Below are 21,627 nucleotides of genomic sequence, written 5' to 3'. Positions count from 1 at the left end.
TGACATTTTCACAATATTAATTCTGCCAATGCATGAGCATGGAATATTTTTCCATTTCTTTGTGTCTTCCTCAATTTCTTTCAGAAGTGTTCTGTAGTTTTGAGGGTAGAGATCCTTTACCTCTTTGGTTAGGTTTATTCCTAGGTATCTTATGCTTTTGGGTGCAATTGTAAATGGGATTGACTCCTTAATTTCTCTTTCTTCAATCTCATCATTAGCATCTAAAAAGGCCACTGATTTCTGTGCATTGATTTTCTACCCTGCCACACTGCCAAATTGCTGTATGAGTTCTAGCAATCTTGGGGTGGAGGCTTTTGGGTTTTCTATGTAGAGTATCATGTCATCAGTGAAGAGGGAGAGTTTGACTTCTTCTTTGCCAATTTGAATGCCTTTAATGTCTTTTTGATGTCTGATTGCTGAGGCTAGGACTTCCAATACTATGTCGAATAGCAGTGGTGAGAGTGGACATCCCTGTCTTGTTCCTGATCTTAGGGGAAAGGCCCCCAGTGCTTCCCCATTGAGAATGATATTTGCTGTGGGCTTTTCGTAGACGGCTTTTAAGATGCCGAAGAATGTTCCCTCTATCCCTATACTCTGAAGAGTTTTGATCAGGAATGGATGCTGTATTTTGTCAAAGGCTTTCTCTGCATCTCTTGAGAGGATCATAAGGTTCTTGGTTTTTCTCTTGCTGATATGATGAATCACATTGATTGTTTTACGAGTGTTGAACCAGCCTTGAGTCCCGGGGATAAATCCTACTTGGTCATGGTGAATAATCTTATTAATGTATTGTTGTATCTTATTGGCTAGTACCTTGCTGAGAATTTTTTGCGTCTATGTTCATCAGAAATATTGGTCTAAAATTCTTTTTGGTGGGGTCTTTGTCTGATTTTGGAATTAAGGTGTTGCTGGCCTGAAAGAACGAGTTTGGAAGTATTCCATCTCTTTCTATCTTTCCGAACAACCATAGTAGAAGAGGTATGATTTCTTTAAACGTTTGATGGCATTCCCCAGGGAAGCCATCTGGCCCTGGACTTTTGTGTCTTGGGAGGTTTTTGATGACTGCTTCAATTTCCTCCCTGGTTACTGGCCTGTTCAGGTTTTCTATTTCTTTCTGTTCCAGTTTTGGTAGTTTGTGGTTTTCCAGAAATGTGTCCATTTCTTATAGATTGCCCTATTTATTGGCGTATAGCTGCTCATAATATTTTTTTAAAATCATTTGAATCTCCTTCGTGTTGGTAGTGATCTCTCCTTTCTCATTCATAATTTTATTAATTTGAGCCTTTTCTCTCTTCTTTTAAATAAAGCTGGCTCATGGTTTATCGATCTTATTAATTCTTTCAAAGAACCAATTCCTGGTTTTGTTGATCTGTTCCACAGTTTTTCTGGTCTCTATTTCATTGAGTTCTGCTCGAATCTTTATTAACTCTCCTCTTCTGCTGGGTGTAGGATCTGTTTGCTGTTTTTTCTCTAGCTCCTTTAGGTGCAAGGTTAGCTTTTGTATTTGAGTTCTTTCCAGTTTTTGGATGGTTGCTTGTATTGTGATGTATTTCCCCCTCAGAACTGTTTTTGCTGTATCCCCAATATTTTGAATGGTTGTATCTTCATTCTCATTAGTTTCCATGAATCCTTTTAATTCTTCCTTAATTTCCTGGTTGACCCTTTCACCTTTTAGCAGGATGGTTCTTAACCTCCACGTGTTTGAAATCCTTCCAAACTTCTTGTGATTTAGTTCTAATTTCAAGGCATTATGGTCTGAGAATATGCAGGGGACGATCCCAATCTTTTGGTATTGGTTATGACCTGATTTGTGACCCAGAATGTGGTCTCTTCTGGAGAAAGTTCCATGTGCACTTGAGAAGAATGTGTATTCACTTGCGTTTGGATGTAAAATTCTGTAGATATCTGTGAAATCCATCTGGCCCAGTGTATCATTTACAGCCCTTGTTTCTTTGGAGATGTGCTTAGACGACCTATCGACCTGTTGAGTGTAGAAAGTGCTACATTGAAGTCATCAAGTATAAGTGTATAATTATCTAAGTATGTCTTAACTTTGTTATTAATTGATTAATATATTTGGCAGCTCCCACATTCGGGGCATATATATTGATGATTGTTAAGTCCTCTTCTTGGATAGGTCCTTTAAGTATGATATAGTGTCCTTCTTCCTCACTCACTATAGTCTTTGGGATAAACTTTAGTTTCTCTGATATAAGGATGGCCACCCCTGCTTTCTTTTGAGGACCATTTGAATGGTACATGGTTCTCCAACCTTTTATTTTCAGGCTGTAGGTGTCCTTCTGTCTAAAATGAGTCTCTTGTAGACAGCAAATAGATGGGTCCTGCTTTTTTATCCAGTCCTGCTTTTTTACCCTGAGCCTTTGATGGGGTCATCAAGTCCATTCACATTCAGAGTTACTATTGAAAGATAGGAATTCAGTGTCATCATGATACCTATTCAGTCCCTGTTTTTGTGGATTGTTCCATTGGACTTCCTCTTAAAGAGAAATTTTGTGAGTCTCCCTTAAAATTTCTTGCAGAGCTGGTTTGGTAGTCACATATTCTTTCAGTTCCTGCCTATCTTGGAAGCTCTTCATCTCTCCTTCTATTCTGAATGAGAGCCTTGCTGGATAAAGTATTCTTGGCTGCATGTTCTTCTCATTTAGGACCCTGAATATATCCTGTCAGCCCTTTCTGGCCTGCCAGGTCTCTATGGAGAGGTCTGCTGTTAATCTAATATTTCTCCCCATAAAAGTTAGAGATTTCTTACCTCTTGCTGCTTTAAGGATCTTCTCTTTATCTTTCGAATTTGCACGCTGCAGTATTAATTGTTGAGGTGTTGACTGATTTTTATTGATTTTAGAGGGCAGATCTCTCTATTTTCTGGATCTGAATACCTGTTTCCCTTCCCAGATTAGGAAAGTTTTCAGGTATGATTTGTTCAAATACATATTCTGGACCTCTGTCCCTTTCAGGCCCTCAGGAACCCCAATTAAATGTAGATTTTTCTTCCTCAGACTGTCATTTATTTCCCTTAGTGTATCCTCGTGATCTTTTAATTGTTTGTCTCTTTTTCCTCAGTTTCCCTCTTTGCCATCACCTTGTCTTCTATGTCACTCACTCATTCTTCCACCTCATTAAACCTCATTGTTAGGACCTCTGGTTTGGATTGCATCTCATTTAATTGATTTTTAATTTCTTCCTGATTAGATCTAAATTCTGCAGTCATGAAGTCTCTTGAGTCTTTATGCTTTTTTCTAGAGCCACCAGTAGCTTTACAATAGTGCTTCTGAATTGGCTTTCTGACATTGAATTGTAATCCGGATTTTGTAACTCTGTAGGAGAGAAGACTGTTTCTGATTTTTTTCTTTTGAAGTGAGTTTTTCTTTCTAGTCATTTTGCTCAGTACAGAATGGCCAAAAAAGTTGTATTGGGAAAATGAGAGAAAGAGAAGATAAAGAAGAAAAGAAAAAGGAGAAAAAGTGAAAAAAGAAAGGAAAAAAGAGAAGAAAAGAAAAAAGGGGGGGAAGCAACAGAAATCAAAAAACAAAAAACAAGGGGGAGTATCCTCTGATTGTGTATACTGTAAATCCCTTGACTTCCCTTGGAAATTTTCAGTGCTGCTTGGTCAATAATTTTTTTTTCTACCTGGATGCAGGAGTGTCCTTGCTCTCCTGTGTCCTCCTGGCTTCAGCCTGTCCCGGGGGGAGCCGAGGGACCTTGGGCTGTGTCCCTGGCGCCCTGTGCTCCCAGGCTTGTGCTACTGGAGTCATGCTCCTGGCCCTGCAGCCCCCTCCACACACAGCCTGTGCCGGAGCCACCCCCAAGCTGATCCCAGGGCTGCTCAGCCACCTCCACCTAGAATGCACTGAGTACTGTCAGCTGACCCTCTCCCATGTTTCTGGACAGGATCTTGTGGGGATGCTTTGGAACAGGACTTGACAATGTAGCTTTCTTCTTGGTTCCCGGGGTTCCTTGGTGTGTTGCCTGACCCTCCCTGGAGCCAGAAATAGGACTGAAGCCAACAGCTCCCGAGTGCTCAGTACCTACATTTGGGCTTCTTTCCTCGATCACTACCTGAGATGCCCAACTGCATGTCAGGTGAGTTAGGAGACTCTTGTGTCCTTGCCCTTCCCCTTGTCTGATGTAGCAGTTCTCTCTGCTTATTATTCTTGGGTTTTTTTTACCATCACCCAAATCATCAGCCCCTTTGGTCCTGTATTCTCTCCTGTACTCATATCCCCATCATATTCTGATTGTGCTTCCTTGGCCCAATATCCATATCCTTGCGTGCTTCACCCAACCATCCATTGCATTCCTTAAGAGGTCCAGCTGCATGTCTGGAAAACTTCCTGTTTCCTTAGACGGTTTCTTGATTTCCTGTTTCTTGAATCTCCTGGCTTTAACTGTAACCTGGATTTCCATGAAAATACTGCTTCCTTTGAATATATCTTAAAGAGGGACCGTTCCTCCCAAACTGTACTGTTCTTCGAGGTGGGGATGTAGAGTATTTTCCTTGTTTCTTCTGACTCCTTTAAACCATTATTCCTCTTCCTCATCTGGAAGTCTCTTATTCCATAGAAACTTTGCTACTAACCATTTCCCTGGCACTCCAGATCTAGATATGCTTTTTTTTCTTTTTCTGGAAAAAAACTAGTGATTATCTAAAAGTCTTAGAGTCCATCATCTTTTGTAATTAAAAAATATTTATTTACTTGATAGAGCCAGAGAGAGAGAGAGAGAGAGAGAGGAAGGGGAAAGAGAAAGAGAGAGAGAACAAGCTGGGGTAAGGGCAGAGGGAAAAGTAGAAGCAGATTTCCCACTAGTTGTGGAGTCTGATATGGAGCTATATACCAGGACTCCAGGATCATGATCTGGAGCAAAGGCAGATGCTCAATACACTGAGCAACCCAGGGACCCCTTCAGTCCTTTGTCTTGAGTGACGTCAGTATCCTTGTAGATGATCCCATCGGATCCATAGTGTCTATGTAGATTCAATGCTTTGGCTTCTCCTTTGATTTCTTTATCAATAATATCCACCCATCCATTCGACTTCAGCTGCTTGTGGCCTACCTGGTTTTTTCCAGGACCCAAGAATTATCCCACCCATGATATCATGTACACATACATTGCATTTTCTGACTACTACTTCCTGAACTTATACTGTAATCACTGAATTGTTCCTACTTCACTGGACTCTTACTTTATTCTTATTCTGATTCCTGTTATCTTGTTTTCTCTCCTCACCCATTTCAGAATCTATGATTCATAATTTCATTGATTTTCTTACCACTGTCTATGCTCTCTTGACAGATCTTTTTATTCTGCTTTCCTGGGTGGAAAATCCCCAGTATGAGAGATTCCAACAATTTGACTTTCTGATGTTGATGAATGCTGCTGAAAAAAAAAATTCATACAACCAGGAAGATACAAAACAATACCCAAAATACTCAATACCTGTAAGACTATTCTGGTGATATTTTTTATGAGAGTTAGAGAAATATGCGAGACAACCTTAATGCATGTAAATAAAGATTTAGGCAAATTATGGTGCAGCCAATCCTAGATAAAAAAAGGAAATGTCCAGCTGTAAAAAATAAGGTGAGATAATAAGCACTCGAGGTGATGTTAATGGCAGTCTAGGATGGGGTGGTGTGCAGATTATTAAATTTGGCTAGGGGCTTGGGTTTTGCTGCTTATCTGGGACAAAACAACTATCATCACAAAGAATTGGAAAGGTCTCTGACTGGGATCTGAGTTAACAAAAATTTCCCTTGAGATGTTAAAATCCTGTGCCTGGGATGCCTGGGTGGCTCAACACCTGTGCATCTACTTTTGGATCAGGGGTTGATCCTGGGGACCTGGGATTGAGTCCCGCATCGGGCTCCCTGCAAGGAGTCTGCTTCTCCTTCTCCCTGTGTCACTGCCTTTCTCTGTGTCTCTCGTGGGGAAGTAAAATCTTAAAACAAAATCAGAGAAATCCTGTGCCTACTGCTTGCCCCAGTTTTGAGACCAAAATGTGAACTGTGTGATATAGAAATCCACAGCCAAGAATGAAATTGGTTTTAGGTCAGTGTTACCTCTGAGATGTTAGATACAAAATCTATCATGCTGTAGGACCATCACCATGGTCCAGGTCACAAGGAAAGCCCTGCTGAAGATGAGTTCACAATCCAAAATTAGAAAACACACGAGCAGACAATCCATGTGAGGGACGGCCAACAGCTATAAAAAAGGGCATATTTACACAAACACTACACCAACACTTTCATGTAATTATTTTTTTTTCACTTTCATGTAATTAAAGACATAGAACAAGAAATTGAAATTCTATTAAAAAGTACAAGATACTGCAGAACAGATGCCAAAACAAACAAACAACAAAGCCAACCCCAGAATGAAAAATAGAGTCACTGAAATAAAGAACTCAGTGGGAAGTATGCACTTCAGATGGACACTATGTACTTTGAAATATTTTCTATATTGAGTCATGAGAGACACAGAGAGAGACAGGGAGAGACAGAGGCAGGGGGAGAAGCAGGCTCCATGCGGGGAGCCTGATGTGGGGTTCGACCCTGGGACTCCAGGATCACGCCCTGGGCCGAAGGCAGGTGCTAAACCGCTGGGCCACGCAGGGATTCCCAAGATGAAGGACTTGAACCAGGGCGTGCCGGCAGAAAAATGTGAGACTCCACAACGGAAAGGTCAGACTGACGCTGGAAAGTCATCTTTATTTATCCACACAGCCCACACGCTGGGTTTCAGGGATGAGGCCGAGGTGGGCGCTGAATACGACGCGAGGCGATCATCTCCTCGCCAGCTCCACGCTTTAGCCTTGTGGGGCGCGATGTCGCTGTGCACCCTGACATGGTTCAGCCTGCGCTCGTCACATTCCGGGCTGACCCAGAGAGGAGATGGTGGGCATCAGAAGGCAACCCCCGGGGAGGGAGGGCAACCTGGGTTCAGAGTCCGTGGGGCCTGGGCCAGCGCACCCCAGGGGCTCAGCACACGCTCCTGGGATGAAAGAATAGACGTGGTTGACGTGGTTACACAGAGAAGCAACAGCACCGCTGACACATACGACTTAGAGAAGTTGTAAGATTAACCTTCACAATTGCCTGAAAGGATACATTTTCCTCAAATTTACCAGGAGGGCAGAAGTTGGAGGTATTTGAGTGTGGCTTTCCCAGTGTCCCCACTTTGTGACTGGGTTTGTCTGCATGTCCCGGGCGAGGTCAGCTCTGGGCTGGGGGGGACGGAGCCCAAAGTTCCACTGGGGCTGATGGAGCTCTCTCAGGCTCAGCAACCCTTGTGGGGGTGGGGCTTCCCTGCTGGACCCTCTGGTCTCCCAGTCTGCCCTCCCCGGGGTGCAGGCCCACAGGCAAATAGAAGCTAGAGTAAATGAACAGCTGTTTCCTACGCCCTTCCTTCTCCCTCTCTCCCTCCTTCCTTCCGTGCCTCCCTCCTCCCTTCCTTCCCTCCCTTCTTCCTCCACCCTTCCTTTCTCTTGCCTCCCCTTCAAACCCCCTCCCTCCCTCCCTCCCTTCATTAGAACTGAGCTATTTACCCCAATCCCCCTGCAGCTGCCCTGTGGCAGAGACACATGCCCTAGCAGGAGCTGTAGAAAACGGGAGGAAGGCCGGACCACACGGTACAAAGGTAGAAAGGCAAGAGCTAAGGATGTGGGCCGTCCTTGGGAAGGGTGCACCCACAGCAGAGGAAGACAACTGGGTCAAACCAAGGGGCCGGGACGAGCCCGGGACTGCTCAGTGGCCGCGCTATGAGCTCTGCTTTCCATTCCTCCTCAGGCCCCACAGCCCCAAAGTGCGGTAGCTGGGATCTGAACTCAAGCTCTCTGGCTCCAGAGCCACCATGTTCCATTGGTAATGGAATCCGGCTGAATGGTGGGGGACAGGAGGCATGCAATGCTCCAGAGGAACACGGGCAAGGTGCCCTAATCTGCAGGGTGGAGAGCACGGGGCGCACGTTCCTTAACGGGACCTTATAAGCAGGGGACTCCTGGCTGCTCCTGAAGGATGAGCAGGACCTCCCCGAGGAGTAGAGGCTGGGCGTCAGGAGGAGGCTGAGGAGCAGTAAGCCCCAGGAGACGGGGGGCGCCAGAACTCGGTGCCTTGGAGGGAGGGAAGGAAGTTCTGAGCCAGCTGAGCATCAGCGTCTCCAGCTTCACCTCAGGGGCAAAAGGCACGGATGGCCTAAAAGCCACGTGTTCAAAAGACACGAAACTTGAGGAAAAGCCCAAAAGGAAAGCCAGTCGTGTTGCTCCTCTGGATATTGCAGGCTTTCCTAAGCAAGGCACAGCGCCCAGACCCCGGGATGGAAAAGACCGGCACAAAAAAAAAAAAAAAAGAAAACACCGGCACATCTGATGACTTCAAAACGGAAACCTTCCGTGTGACGAAAGACGGGAGCAACACAAGAGACAAGCGTGGCAGGAAGTTCTCGGAAATGTCTTAGCACCAGAAGCCCTATGTCATCTCGGGAGAGACTGCTGACGATTGCATTTCCCGGGCTCCTCACCGCTCCTGGAGCCTCTCCAATCAAAGGGGGTGTGTTTTGCTGTGGGTTAGGCCTGCTCTGGGCACCGTGAACACACGACCTCATGCTGTAATATCTCCATTTTTGCTCCACTGCGGAACCACAAGCACTAAAGACCTTCGATGACTCCCCCAAGGTCACACAGCTAGTAAGTGGTAGCCAGGGGTCAAAGCCAGGCGGTCTGGCCTCCTATACCATTCTCTTAGCCACAGCCTCTGTTGCCCCTGGGCCTCCCCAAGGCAAGGAGCCATGCTTACCTAGGCCTCAGAGTCCCGTCCAATTTCTGGGCTTTCTGTTTGCGTGTCTGGGTATCTCTTCCGTGGCCCCTGAGCGGCCTGGTGGATAAGATTTAGGAACCTGGCTAGGAGAAGAGGCATGAGTCTTGAGGGAAGCAGGCTTTGGGGCCGAGAATTCCTGGGTCCTTCGGCCCGGCCTCAGCAGCTGGCCTCGGGGGCCTGCCAAGGGCCTGCAACCCTCATCTCGCAACACATATCCGTTGAGCACAATCTCTGTGCCAGGCACTCTCCTGGACCCCGCAAGTAGAGCAGAGTGTGGCAGGCACGGTCCCTGCTCTCCTGGAGCTGGTGGTCTGGCTGGGGGGACAGAGGACACGCTACACAAGGGGACAAGCGAACCCGACGGTGAGGTACAGGCAGGGCTGGCAACTCTAGAACGGGACCGCGAGGGGAGGCCTCTCCCGATGCCGAGCAGCAGCCAGCCTCAGGCAGGGGCAGACAGAAGCACCGGACAGGAAGCAAGAGCCAAGGCGCTGAGGCAGGAGCAAGCGGGGCCAATGTGGCCATGACGGAGTGCGGGGGAGGGTTGTAAGAGGCCACATCCTCCCTCCTGCAAGAGCTGGGGCTGCCAAGCCCACACGTGCCTGTCACTCCCTAGCTTGAGGACTTGCACAGGTTTCAGTTTTCGTTTTCAGCTTCCCCCCTACCAAGTCTCACTTGGAGGGTGGCAGCCTGACAACGGCAGGAACCTGGGCTTCTTAGTCAGCCCTTCCTGGCCCTTCCATTACTAGCCTAACTAGGTGGTCTAACTTCTCCAGGCCTCACTTTGCTCAACTGTAAATTGGGGCCAATATCCACCTACAGCGAGATGGCCGAGAACGAAGGACATGGCACCCGGCTGAGCGCATCCTTAGGATAAGCCGTTAGCATGGCAATCCTGGCTAGCGTTCAGGTCCCTCGCTGCCTGTTCATCTTAGTGCTGCAAGGCCCCACCTCCTCTCCCTTCCTCGAGCTGGGCTCGCCTCTTCAGGACAGATAGCATCCTCACTTCCTCTACCGACGCTCTACTGCTCTTTTCACTTGTCTGTCTCCACTCTGCTATGGAGTCCTCCCTCCTCCTGCCCACCCCACCTGCCTACCCCCCGTGCTCCTATATCGACCTCGTATCTTTCCTGCATCAAATTCTACTCCAAGGAGGGAGGGAGGATAGCCCGCCGGGAAGGGTGGTGCTCTCCACCAAAGACCTCTCTTCCATTGTTTCTGAGCACTGCCCCGTGCACCTGTATACTCCAGCCAGGCCAAACTACTGCCATATCTTGGGCCATGCTGGCATCTCTCATTCCTCTGTCTTTCCATAGAACTCAGAATGTCCTCCTGGTCTTTGATCCCTGAGCTTCTCCACCTCCACCTCCAGGAAGCCTTCCCAGAAGTCCACACTGTCTGACCAGGGGCATGCGTGTGTTCTGTTGTTGCCATTCCCCTTTTACTCCTTACCTACTTGTCTGTCTCCATCGGCATGGTATGAGGTCTCCACTCCCGGCCCCATCTGAGGGACTATCACATGGTATTAATGAAAAACAGTCGCATTTCCAGATCGGCAAGACAATACTATTCTAGGTCCTGAGTTACTTACGTGATGTTGTCTAACCTCACCACTATGTGAAGGTAGGTTCAGAGACATTTAAAATTACTGGCTCAAAGTCACATGGTTAACGAGTGGTAGAACCAGGCTTGGAAGTCCGTTAAAATGACTTCAGGACCTCTGCTGGGAACAGCTCCACGTTTGATAACTGAATATATGAATGCCCTGGGAAGGCCATTAGGAGGATTTTTCTGGCCTTGACTGTTAATGGGACGGCCCTATGCTTGACGGTCCTGTGAGCTTCGTGAGTGTGAGTCCAGCTTTCTGAGGCTCAGAGTGTTGCCCAAGGTAACACTACCCTGAAAGGTCTCTCCAGCCAGCTGCCTGTCTGTGCTGTACCTCAGTGTTGTTCCCAAACCACGGGACTTACCGTCTGCAGGTTCCTCCAGGTTCTGGTGCCAAGACACGGGCTTTCTGGTGATTGTGTGAACTGTAGAAAAACACCGGCAGAGCTTCACATCACAGCGTTAATGTCCCGCCCTCTTGAAGACTCACCCTCGGCCAGACACCTGCTGAGCATTATCCGGGGGTAACTAGGAGCTCAGCTCGCGAGGACCTCACAATCCAGAGTGGTAAAACCGAGGATAGCAGCCACCGGGCACGTGGAGCTACCTCCTCACCCCCTCCTTCCAGAAGGGATTTCCCCTGCCTCGCTTCTTTCTGAAGCCTGAAGCCCGCGACTCCCCTTCCCTCGGCTTCTCGAGGTCCGGCCTGGTTCCTGGGGCTGCTCCTGCAGCAGCCTGGACGGGACCCTCTGGCGGCAGGCCCAGCAGGTTAGGGACCTGATTGCACCGCCCCTTCGACAGTCATTGGCTAAAAGAGATTTGGGGAGGAGTCAGAGACCTGTCCCATATCAAGCCCTTGCCTGGATCAAAACTCTCCCCGTCTAGCTCGGGAAACGGACGAGGTTTCAGATCTGAAAAAAGGGATCCCTGGGTGGCGCAGCGGTTTGGCGCCTGCCTTTGGCCCAGGGCGCGATCCTGGAGACCCGGGATCGAATCCCACATCGGGCTCCCGGTGCATGGAGCCTGCTTCTCCCTCGGCCTATGTCTCTGCCTCTCTCTCTCTCTCTGTGACTATCATAAATAAATAAAAATTGAAAAAAAATATTTTAAAATAAAAAAAAAATCTGAAAAAGTTTCTCTGTCCCTGATTACAGGTGGGATAATAGAGACTCGAGAACCTAATGAATGTAACATGGGGACTTCACAGTTTTTGATTTTAGAAAATGTCATTGTGGTAAAGTTCACATAAGATTTACCATTGGAAACATTTCTGAGGATGTGATTCAGGAATTTTAAGCATATTTGCCTCGTGTGAAACTAATTTCCAGAATTGTTTCATCCCCACGGAACGACTTCCCATGGCCCCCTGCGCTCTGTGTCCTCTGGCAAGGACCATTTTCCTTTCTCGAGGAATTTGACTACTCTAGATACTTCCTATATTACACTTTGACTGCAGAGCCCATGCTCTCTCACACTCAATATTGCATCTATTCATCTATGTGTTCGTTCATTCAAGACACAGCACAGTCCAGGACGTGTGTCGTGTGAGACACAGTCGTGAACACATCTGTCCAGACAGCTGTACAGACACCTGGGCAGTTTCCTGAACCCCGCTACCTACTGAGTGGCTCCTTGTTTTAATTCTTGCTGCTCCTTGCCCTTAGCCTGCACAACTCTTTCCCCTGTGTCTGTCTGGGAAAACCGATTTATAATGAGCCCACGTGTAATCTTGTAAAACCCGTCTGGACCCTGTAGCTCCTCGCCCAAGTTTTCTCTGAGGCATGGTCTACTCCACATCTATAGTTCCCAGAACACTTTGCTAAATTGTTTTCTTTACATGAAAGTCACTTGTGAGCAAGAAATATATCTGGTCCATCTCTCCGTTGCCAGGACCTGGCTTAGTACGGAAAGATAGAGGTGTTTGGTAAATGTTGGCTGGCTGCCTGGAGATCATCTCAGTTAGGACTGTGAGCTTTCTTCTGCTGACGTCATTACATAGACCTGAACATGATTCAGAAACAAGCACCCTGGCTCACACCGCAGCTGAGCTAGAGAAGCACCTCTGTTGCTTCTGGTGAGCCACAGCTGGGTGCCTTTTTCTAGCAAGGCTCAAACATGAGCCTTTGGAGTCTTCACTATCTTCCAAAGCCCGAGTTGAGAGGAAGCATCATTGTGCTCAGGAGCCGCACTCTTAGCTCGGGGAGAACTAGCGAGACCGTCGTAGTCTCTTGTGAAACTGGCCATTCTTTGGCCCGCGCCCAGGGGTCCAGCCGCCCTCCCCCGACACAGGCCTGGGGCTCCGAGGAGACTCTGAAGGGAGGTGGGAGTCACTGTGGCTTCATCTCCTCTCCCCTGCAGCCCCATGTTATTATGGGGTCCCAGCCCAGCCCAGGACCCACCAGCTTAGTGACTGTAGGGGGCGAGCTTCCAGGCCATCAGTGTGCATCTAAACTCAGATGATGCGTTGAACATACTGGAGTGTAGAAAAACATAACGGCCCCGTCCTCTAGTTTCTCAGCCAGTGTCTGAAGTTGCAGATTTTTCCCCAACCTCTCCATTAGAAGCAGGCGCAGAGACAGCTAACCGGGAAATCAACTTCTAGAAAAATGTAATAGAAACATGCCACCCACATTAACAACAAACAACTCTCGTGGAATTCACCTGACAAGGAATGTATGAAAATTTCCTGAAGAAACACATGAAAATTATCCACATCGTAAAAAAGGTCTTAACTACCCAGGAGATAAGCACTGCATGCTGGTGAGCTGCTGTGCAGCAGCTGGAACCACGCCCTGGAGGCACTCCAGCATGAGGGCAGACCTTCAAACAGCGGTGATTGAAAACCCTACAACAGGCTCGGTCTTATGATATAGTAGTATTCCTATAAACTAGGACTGGACCAACTCTCTATGGTTGGGGGAGCTTTGTCCTCCTGCCCAGAGACAACAGGGTTCTTTAGGTTTGTTCTATTTAGGAGGTGGAGAGCTGCCTGAGAAAGGCCAGCACATAATGGATTTGTGCAAGGAAAGATAACCTTGCAAGAAAGGTTAGACTCCATAGAATCACCACGTGCTATTAAGCGTAGGCCAGGACCTTCCTCTTTTGTATAAACAGTGATATAAAGCTGCTGCTGACAGAACCTAAGAAGATGAAAATAGTGAAAAGATTTAAAGTAGGCGAGATCTTCAGTTACGTTTGTGGCCACTGACATCACAAAATATTAGAATTCGGGACACCTGGGTGGCTCAGTGGTTAAGCGTCTGCCTTTGGCTCAGGTTGCAATCCCTGGGTTCTGGGATCAAGTCCTACATCGAGCTCCCTGCAGGGAGCCTGCTTCTCCCTCTGCCTATGTCTCTGCCTCTGTGTGTGTATCATGAATAAATGAATAAAATCTTTAAAAAAATCAGAATCCATCAAGATTGTATACTTTTTGAACCAAGATTAAACAGCTATACTAAGTGCTGGGCATTCCTTTGGTTAAAGATGAGAAAAGAGAAACATAAGTTTCCTGTGTCTGTGCCTATAGTGCACATTCATTCATGAGTTTTGTTTTAGTTTTTTGATTACAACAACCTGATTGTAATGTAGGATAGAAACTGAAAGAAGGACATGTTTAAATATGTAGACTTCTGAGCAAGTCCCACCCACTCGGCTCAGCAGTAGCAAACATGCCTTTTGCATACTAGGTACGAGAGCATCTTGCCACCAATCCCCTGCCCTACATCCGCTTCCCGGACAGAGGGAGTGTCTATTCGTGTAAGGAGAACAGAGACACCAAATAGAGCTTAGAAAAATAAAACAAGATTTTTAAATGCAGGCCCTGGGTACCGAGTAGCCCTGCACTATGACTCCTTGTGAAAAGGGAGGCAAAGGAGATGAGCCCTGCAGTTGCTCCAGCTTTCTGCTTAGAGAAATATGCAGGAAAGCAGAAGCCAAGATGAGCAGGTGACAGCACTTGGGTGAGGAGGAGGAGACACAGACTGAGGTTCAGGAATGTGAGGCAGCTGAGAAGTTGTGGAGCAGAAAATTGGAGAGAGGGGAAGGAGGGAGAGTGAGTGAGAGCCAGAGATGTGTAAGGAAAGGCCTGCAGTCTTGGGCAGCCCTAAGAGGCAGGAACTCGGTGAAGGGACGACGGCAACGCTGTGAGCCCAGCAACACCCAGAATGTGTACAGGACGGTGTTGTGAGCACACAGGGTAGAGCGTCCTAGTTGAAAGGGTTGGATAGAGGCCCTCAGAAGTTTACACCTCAGTAATTGGACTCCGCTAGCTTAGAGAAGAGGTTGCTTTAGCCTTATCCTAACACGGCTTCCAAACAAGCTCTGGAAGTTTCAGGTGGATCCGCACGGGGCCAAACTGCCTCCCGGAAGAATTTCCAGCACGTCTGAAAGAAACACAGCCAAATCCAGCACTCAGCAATAGAACATTCGCAAAGGACAGCATCGGTTGAAAAGTACTAGAAAAGCAGACAGTAGAAGAAGCAGGAAAATGTGACCCATAGCCAGGAGGAAAAGCAACCAATAGAAATGTGAAGATTTCGATGAAATGGATTAGTTCTGTGAAGGTGTAGATTTCCAGAACTGACCAGAAGAGGAAAACAAAGAAAAGAAATAGAAAATCTGCATAGCTTTATGTCTATTTTTAAAAATTTTATTTGTAAAGAACTCTTTTTAAATTTATAATCGAAAAACTTTCCACAAGATAGCCTCCAGGCTCAACTGTCTTCTCTGGTCAGTGGGTCCAACCTATATTGAAGAAAATACCACTCTTCCCCAAACTCTTCCATTAGATGGGAGTGGAAGATACATTTCCCAGCTCATTGGTTTTAGCTATTTTTATTTCTTAATTAAAAAATAATTTTAAGAAAGCTCGTCATCCTCCAACCTGGGTTGAACTCGTAACCCTGAGATCAGAAGTCACATGCTCTACCAACTGAGCCAGCCAAAAACCTCATTTCCTAAGTCATGATGAGTTTACCATTACATCAACACTAAAACCAGACAAATGGTACAAAAGAGAAAACTAAAGATAAATAACCTCGTAAACACAGATGTCAAAAATCCTTAACAAGGCATTAGGAATTTAAGTCAAGCAATATATAAGAAGAAAACTGAACCAACCATAGCCAAATGGGGTTTTCCGAAGAGATACGATTGGTTTAGTAGGGCTAGCCAAAAGCAGACACTGAACCAACTGAGCCACCCAGGCACCCCTCTCACTATGATTTTGATTTGCTTTTTCCTATTGACTAATGAGGTTGGCCACATTTTTTGTATGCCCGTCAGTCACTTGGATATCCTCTTTTGTGAAGTTCCTGTTACCAATCTTTTCCTAGTTTTCTTTTGTATCGCTGGTCTTTTCTTCACCATTTTGCTGGAGTTCTTTATCCAATAGGGATATAATAAGCCCTTTTGGGAGCCGTGTGTTCTGCACACTTAGGTTCCCAGGGTATGGTTTGCTTCGTGCTTTCTAAGTGACACTTAAGACATTTTTCCTAGTTGATGCTGTGAAAATATTTTTCTCACATGACCTTCAAGTCAGTATTGTCCAATAAAAATATGAAACAAGCCACATTGGGCACAAAATTTTCTAGTATCTAATGAAAAGAGCAAAAAGAAACAGGTCAATTAATTTCAAACATGTTGTAGGGAGGGGCAGCCCGATGGCTCAGCGGTTTAGCGCTGCCTTCATCTCAGGGCCTGATCCTGGAGACCCGGGATCGAGTCCCACTTCGGGCTCCCTGCATGGAGCCTGCTTCTCCCTCTGCCCGTGTCTCTGCCTCTCCCTCCCTGTGTCTCTCATGAATAAATAAGCAAAATCTTTTAAAAAATATGTTTTATTGAATCCAGTATGTCCAAATCATCAATATTTCAATATAAATACTCTTGAGATGTTTTATTGATTGTTGATACTATGTTTAAAATCCAGTGTAAATTTTATACCTTACAGTGCGTCTCCAGTGCTCAATAGCCATTGATGACCCGAGCGATCCTACACAATTTGTTTTTGCTCTTTCACATTTAGATGTAATTTTTACCTGAAGTGGATCCTTGAGTGTGCTTATGTCGTAGGAATCTAGCTTAATTTTTTTCTCTATAAGTATCCAATTGACCAAGAACCAATGTGTTGCAAACACAGTCCATCTGCATCATTCTGTTATGATACTTTTGTCTTCAGTCAAGTGTCCACGTAGGTGTGAACCTGGGTCTGGACTCTTCTTGCCACTTATCTATTTGTTTATGCTGGCACTAATACTATGCGATCTTAATTACTACAATTTTTGTGGTAAGTCTTGGTGTCTGGCAGGAAAATTACTCCTACCAGTTCTTAAGGGAGTCATGGATATTCTTGGGTCTTTTGCCTGTCTGTGGAAATGATAATCAGCTTATCAAGTTTCCAAATATATGTGTTAGAATTTTGATTGAGATTCCACTGAATCTGTACTTGGTTTAAGAGAACTTTAAATATATATGATAAATACATATATATTATATTATTATGTTAATTGTTAATATATTATAATGAACATTATATAATATACACCATAAGTTTATTTGATGCTATCATCTGGAGAGGATATGGATGTGTCCTTGCCTTTTAGGCTTGGTACCTGCCTTTTTCTGGGATCCAGAGGTTCAACCCTCAGAGCTTTGATGACAAGATAATGGGAGGTGCCGCCCCCCCCCGCCCCCGCACCTTTTTGCCGGAGGCATTTCTCAAAACAGAAAATCCCTAGTACGTTTCTACAAGTCCTAGGGTGCAGGACAATAGCGTCTTGGAGGAACCAGACCAGGGAACCTTGAATCCTTGTATGTCTATAATAGGGGTCTTGTGCTCTGTGTGTGAGTTCTTAGGGGTCGCCCATTCTCGCATTCACTTTCATCCAGGGCAGATCAATAGGACTCACCCGTGTAGAGATCAGATGAGATGTTTTCCACTCACTCTTCTCTACCTTGTGTCCCTGGTCTTGCTGTTTGCTCTGTGGTCACAGACCAAATTCTACGGAGAAACCAGTTATAAATGTAGAACTCATTCAGGCTGGCTAATTGGGAAAGAGAGGAAAGAAACAGGTTTTCTGGAAAAAAGGATCTTGCTAAAGGTATCTCCGGCATCTGAAGGCGATTTCCAAGGATGAAGGTAACATACAGAGAATAGTACAATAACCGTGTTATGGGTGAAAACGCCATCATGGAAAAGGCTTACCCTCTGAGCTAAATGTTCATTGGCATTGTCTTGAGTTCCCAACCTTCACCAAGTCAAGCTCCTGGGGATCGACTGTTCTGGCAATTCCGGATGATATCAGGACCGGCCCACTCACAGGGAAATCATCTCTCCAGGATAGGATTTGTGAATCACGGAGGTCTGGTTGGAGTTGGCTGGAAGGTTGGGGAGGATAAGACTTTCAAGTCTACGAGGGGCTGGGAGGGGGAGTACGAGGAAAGTAGACAGTGGGGAAACAGGGAACAGGAGCGAGACAAAAACAGCGGGGACTGGACCTTTTGGAAGGAATAGAGCAAGGATTGCGTGGGGAAACCTGTAGGTTAGCGCGGCTAGAAAGGAAAGCACTAGGAACAGGAGGGAAACAGGTAGGCCTGTGAGTTGAGAGAGGTGGACAACGCTGGGGAGTGTTGAGGACGTAAAGGGACACAAGAGGAAGTGGCTTTGGACGACGAGAGGAGGAAGGACAATGAGAGGAGGGAGGAATAGAGTAGATAGGTGGAGGGCGGGGTCCAGAGGAGGAAGGAATAGAGTAGGCAGGTGGAGCACGGGGTCCAGAGGAGGAAGGAGTAGAGTAGGTCGGTGGAGCCTGGGGTCGAGAACAGGAGATCCGAGGCAGCTTTTTGGTCATTTCTCCAAACGGCGTTTGGCTAGTTACTCATCTTGACCAAATGAGTAACTGGACATAAGCTCAGACTTACCCCAGTCTTTATGTCCCACGCCAGCCCCGCATCATCCCCTGGCTCAATGCCCATTATGAAATATGTGTGCCCCTCCCTCCAGGCGTGTCAGCGGGCTCACCAGCCAGGGACAGGGCCCCGGGTGCGAGGTTGGAGAGTGACCCCAGGAAATAGCAGACAGAAGAAATATCACAGGAGTCCCTAGGCCTTGGGATAACCTGTAGTTTTGCCCCTTACTAGGCAAAGATCAGTGAAAGGGCTGTGCTGCAGTCAGGGGCTGTGCACCAAGAGAATGGATCTGAAGCAGGTGTGGGCAAAGTGGGACGTGCATGCCTCCAGCTGGTTAACTTACTACACTCTCCAAAGCCCTTGTGCATCACTTAGGTCCCTCCATGAACATGGAGTGGTCAGTGATATGATGTCTATTTTTCCCGCAAGGATACTGTAGGCCAGACAGGGAAGTAGATAGGCAGGCAGTGGGTTCCAAACCGGTGTGACTGACACTTGAGCCAAAACTTGGGGTGTTGCAGGCAGGCCTGTGGGACGGTGCACAGCATGCACAGAGTACTGTCAGCTGACCCTCTCCCATGTTTCTGGACAGGATCTTGTGGGGATGATTTAGAACAGGACTTGATGGTGTAGCTTTCTTCTTGGTTCCTGGGGTCCCTTGGTGTGTTGCCTGACCCTCCCCTGTAGCCAGAAATAGGACTGAGGCCAACAGCTCCCGAGTGCTCAGTACCTACATTTGGGCTTCCTTCCTCACTCACTACCTGAGATGCCCAACTGCATGTCAGGTGAGTTAGGAGACTCTTGTGTCCTTGCCCTTCCCCTTGTCTGATGTAGCAGTTCTCTCTGCTTATTATTCTTGCATTTTTTGACCATCACCCAAATCATCGGCCCCTTTGGTCCTGTATTCTCTCCTGTATGCTTATCCCCTTCATATTCTGATTGTGCTTCCTTGGCCCAATATCCATATCCTTGCGTACTTCACCCAACCATCCATTGCATTCCTTAAGTGGTCCAGCTGCATGCCTGGAAAACTTCCTGTTTCCTTAGACGGTTTCTTGATTTCCTGTTTCTTGAATCTCCTGGCTTTAACTGTAACCTGGATTTTCCATGAAAATACTGCTTCCTTTGCATATGTCTTAAAGAGGGACCGTTCCTCCCAGACTCTACAGTTCTTTGAGGTGGGGATGTAGAGTATTTTCCTTGTTTCTTCTGACTCCTTCATACCACTTTTCCTGTCCTCCAATTAGAAAATCTCTTGTCCCATAGAAACTTTGCTACTCACCATTTCCCTGTCACTTCTGATATGGATACCTTTTATTTTCTGTGAATAATTTGCACTTATCTCAAAGTCTTAGTCTTGAGTCCATCATCATTTTTAAAAAAATTTTTTATTCATTTGAGAAAGTTAGGGAGAGAGAGAGAGAAGAAGAAGAAGAAGAAGACGAAGATGACGAAAAGAAGAAGAAGAAGAAGAAGAAGAAGAAGAAGAAGAAGAAGAAGAAGAAGAAAAGAATGAGAAGAAGAAGAAGAAGAAAAGAATGAGAAGGAGAAGGAGAAGCAGCAGCAGCTGGGGTAGGGGCACAGGGAGAAGTAGAAGCAGATTTCCCACTACTTGTGGAGTCTGACATGGGGCTAGATACCAGGACTCCAGGATCATGATCTGGAGCAAAGGCAGATGCTCAATACACTGAGCAACCCAGGAACCCCTTCAGTCCTTCGTCTTGAGTGATGTCTTTATCCATGTAGATGATCCCATCGAATCCACAGTGTCCAGTAGGTTCAATGCTTTGGCTTCTCCTTTGATTTCTTTATCAATAATATCCACCCATCCATTCGACTTCAGCTGCTTGTGGCCTACCTGGTTTTTTCCAGGACCCAAGAATTATCCCACCCCTGAAATCTTGTCTCATACATTGCATTTTCTGACTACTACTTCCTGAACTTACATGGTAATCACTGAATTGTTCCTACTTCACTGGGGCCTACAACCACTGACTCTTACTTTCTTCTGATTAATTCTGATTCCTGTTATCTTTATTTCTCTCCTCACCCACTTCAGAATCTATGATTCATAATTTCATTGAATTTCTTACCATAGTCTATGCTCTCTTGCCAGATCTTTTTATTCTGCTTTCCTGGGAGGAAAATCCCCAGTATGAGAGATTCCAACAATTTGACTTTCTGATGTTGATGAATGCTGCTGAAAAAACAATTTCATGCAATGAAGAAGATACAAAACAACACCCATAATTCTCAATACCTGTAAGACTATTCATGGTGATATTTTTTATGAGAGTTAGAGAAATATGCGAGACAACCTTAATGCACAAAAATGAGGATTTAGGCAAATTATGGTGCAGCCAATCCTAGATAATGAAAAGGAAATGTCCAGCTGTAAAAAATAAGGTGAGATAATAAGCACTTGAGGTGATGTTAATGGCAGTCTAGGATGGGGTGGTGTGCAGATTATTAAATTTGGCTAGGGGCTTGGGTTTTGCTGCTTATCTGGGACAAAACAACTATCATCACAAAGAATTGGAAAGGTCTCTTACTGGGATCTGAGTTAACAAAAATTTCCCTTGAGATGTTAAAATCCTGTGCCTGGGATGTCTGGGAGGCTCAACACCTGTGTGGATCAGGAGTTGATCCTGGGGACCTGGGATTGAGTCCTGCATCGGGCTCCCTCCCTGCAAGGAGTCAGCTTCTCCCTCTCCCTGTGTCACTGCCTCTCTCTGTGTCTCTCGTGGGGAAATAAATAAAATCTTAAAACAAAATCAGAGAAATCCGTGCCTACCGCTTGCCCTGGTTTTGAGTCCAAAATGTGAACTGTGTGATATAGAAATCCACAGCCAAGAATGAAACTGGTTTTATGTCAGTGTTACCTCTGAGATGTTAGATACAAAATCTATCATGCTGTAGGACCACCACCATGGTCCAGGTCACAAGGAGAGCCCTGCTGAAGATGAGTTCACAATCCAAAATTAGAAAACACACGAGCAAACAATCCATGTGAGGGATGGTCAACAGCTATAAAAAAGGGCATATTTACACAAACACTCCACCAACACTTTCATGTAATTAAAGGCATAGAACAAAACCTTGAAATTCTATTAAAAAGTACAATATACTGAAGAACAGATGCCAAAACAAACAAACAACAAAACCAACCCCAGAATGAAAACTAGAGTCACTGAAATAAAGAACTCAGTGGGAAGTATGCACTTCAGATGAACACTACATACTTTTGAAAGATTTTCTATATTGAGTCATGAGAGACACAGAG

General features: G+C 46.0%; 1 protein-coding gene and 1 long non-coding RNA gene across 52 annotated transcripts in view; one reads left to right on the top strand and one right to left on the bottom strand.

Annotated features, from left to right (window-relative positions):
- LOC144285069 (aldo-keto reductase family 1 member D1) overlaps positions 1-21,627 on the top strand; it is a 204,743-nt gene that overhangs the window by 61,114 nt on the left and 122,002 nt on the right. The window lies entirely within an intron of this gene.
- LOC144285066 (uncharacterized) lies at positions 6,706-20,524 on the bottom strand. 15 transcript variants are annotated; one of them, XR_013353483.1, is made up of 7 exons: positions 20,438-20,524; positions 17,641-17,813; positions 17,345-17,436; positions 10,805-11,247; positions 10,287-10,338; positions 8,814-8,917; positions 6,706-7,014 (listed from the first exon to the last, which is right to left on the bottom strand). It is a non-coding gene; the product is annotated as an uncharacterized LOC144285066 (long non-coding RNA). The 15 variants fall into 15 exon arrangements; XR_013353485.1 differs by lacking the exon at positions 20,438-20,524 and adding an exon at positions 18,688-18,945; XR_013353484.1 differs by lacking the exon at positions 20,438-20,524 and adding an exon at positions 18,357-18,387.

Source organism: Canis aureus, chromosome 15 (assembly GCF_053574225.1).
Source record: "Canis aureus isolate CA01 chromosome 15, VMU_Caureus_v.1.0, whole genome shotgun sequence".
In the NCBI taxonomy this organism is placed as follows: Eukaryota; Metazoa; Chordata; class Mammalia; order Carnivora; family Canidae; genus Canis; species Canis aureus.
The sequence above is the reverse complement of the archived record's forward strand: the minus strand, read 5'-3'. Positions and strand labels throughout refer to the sequence as shown.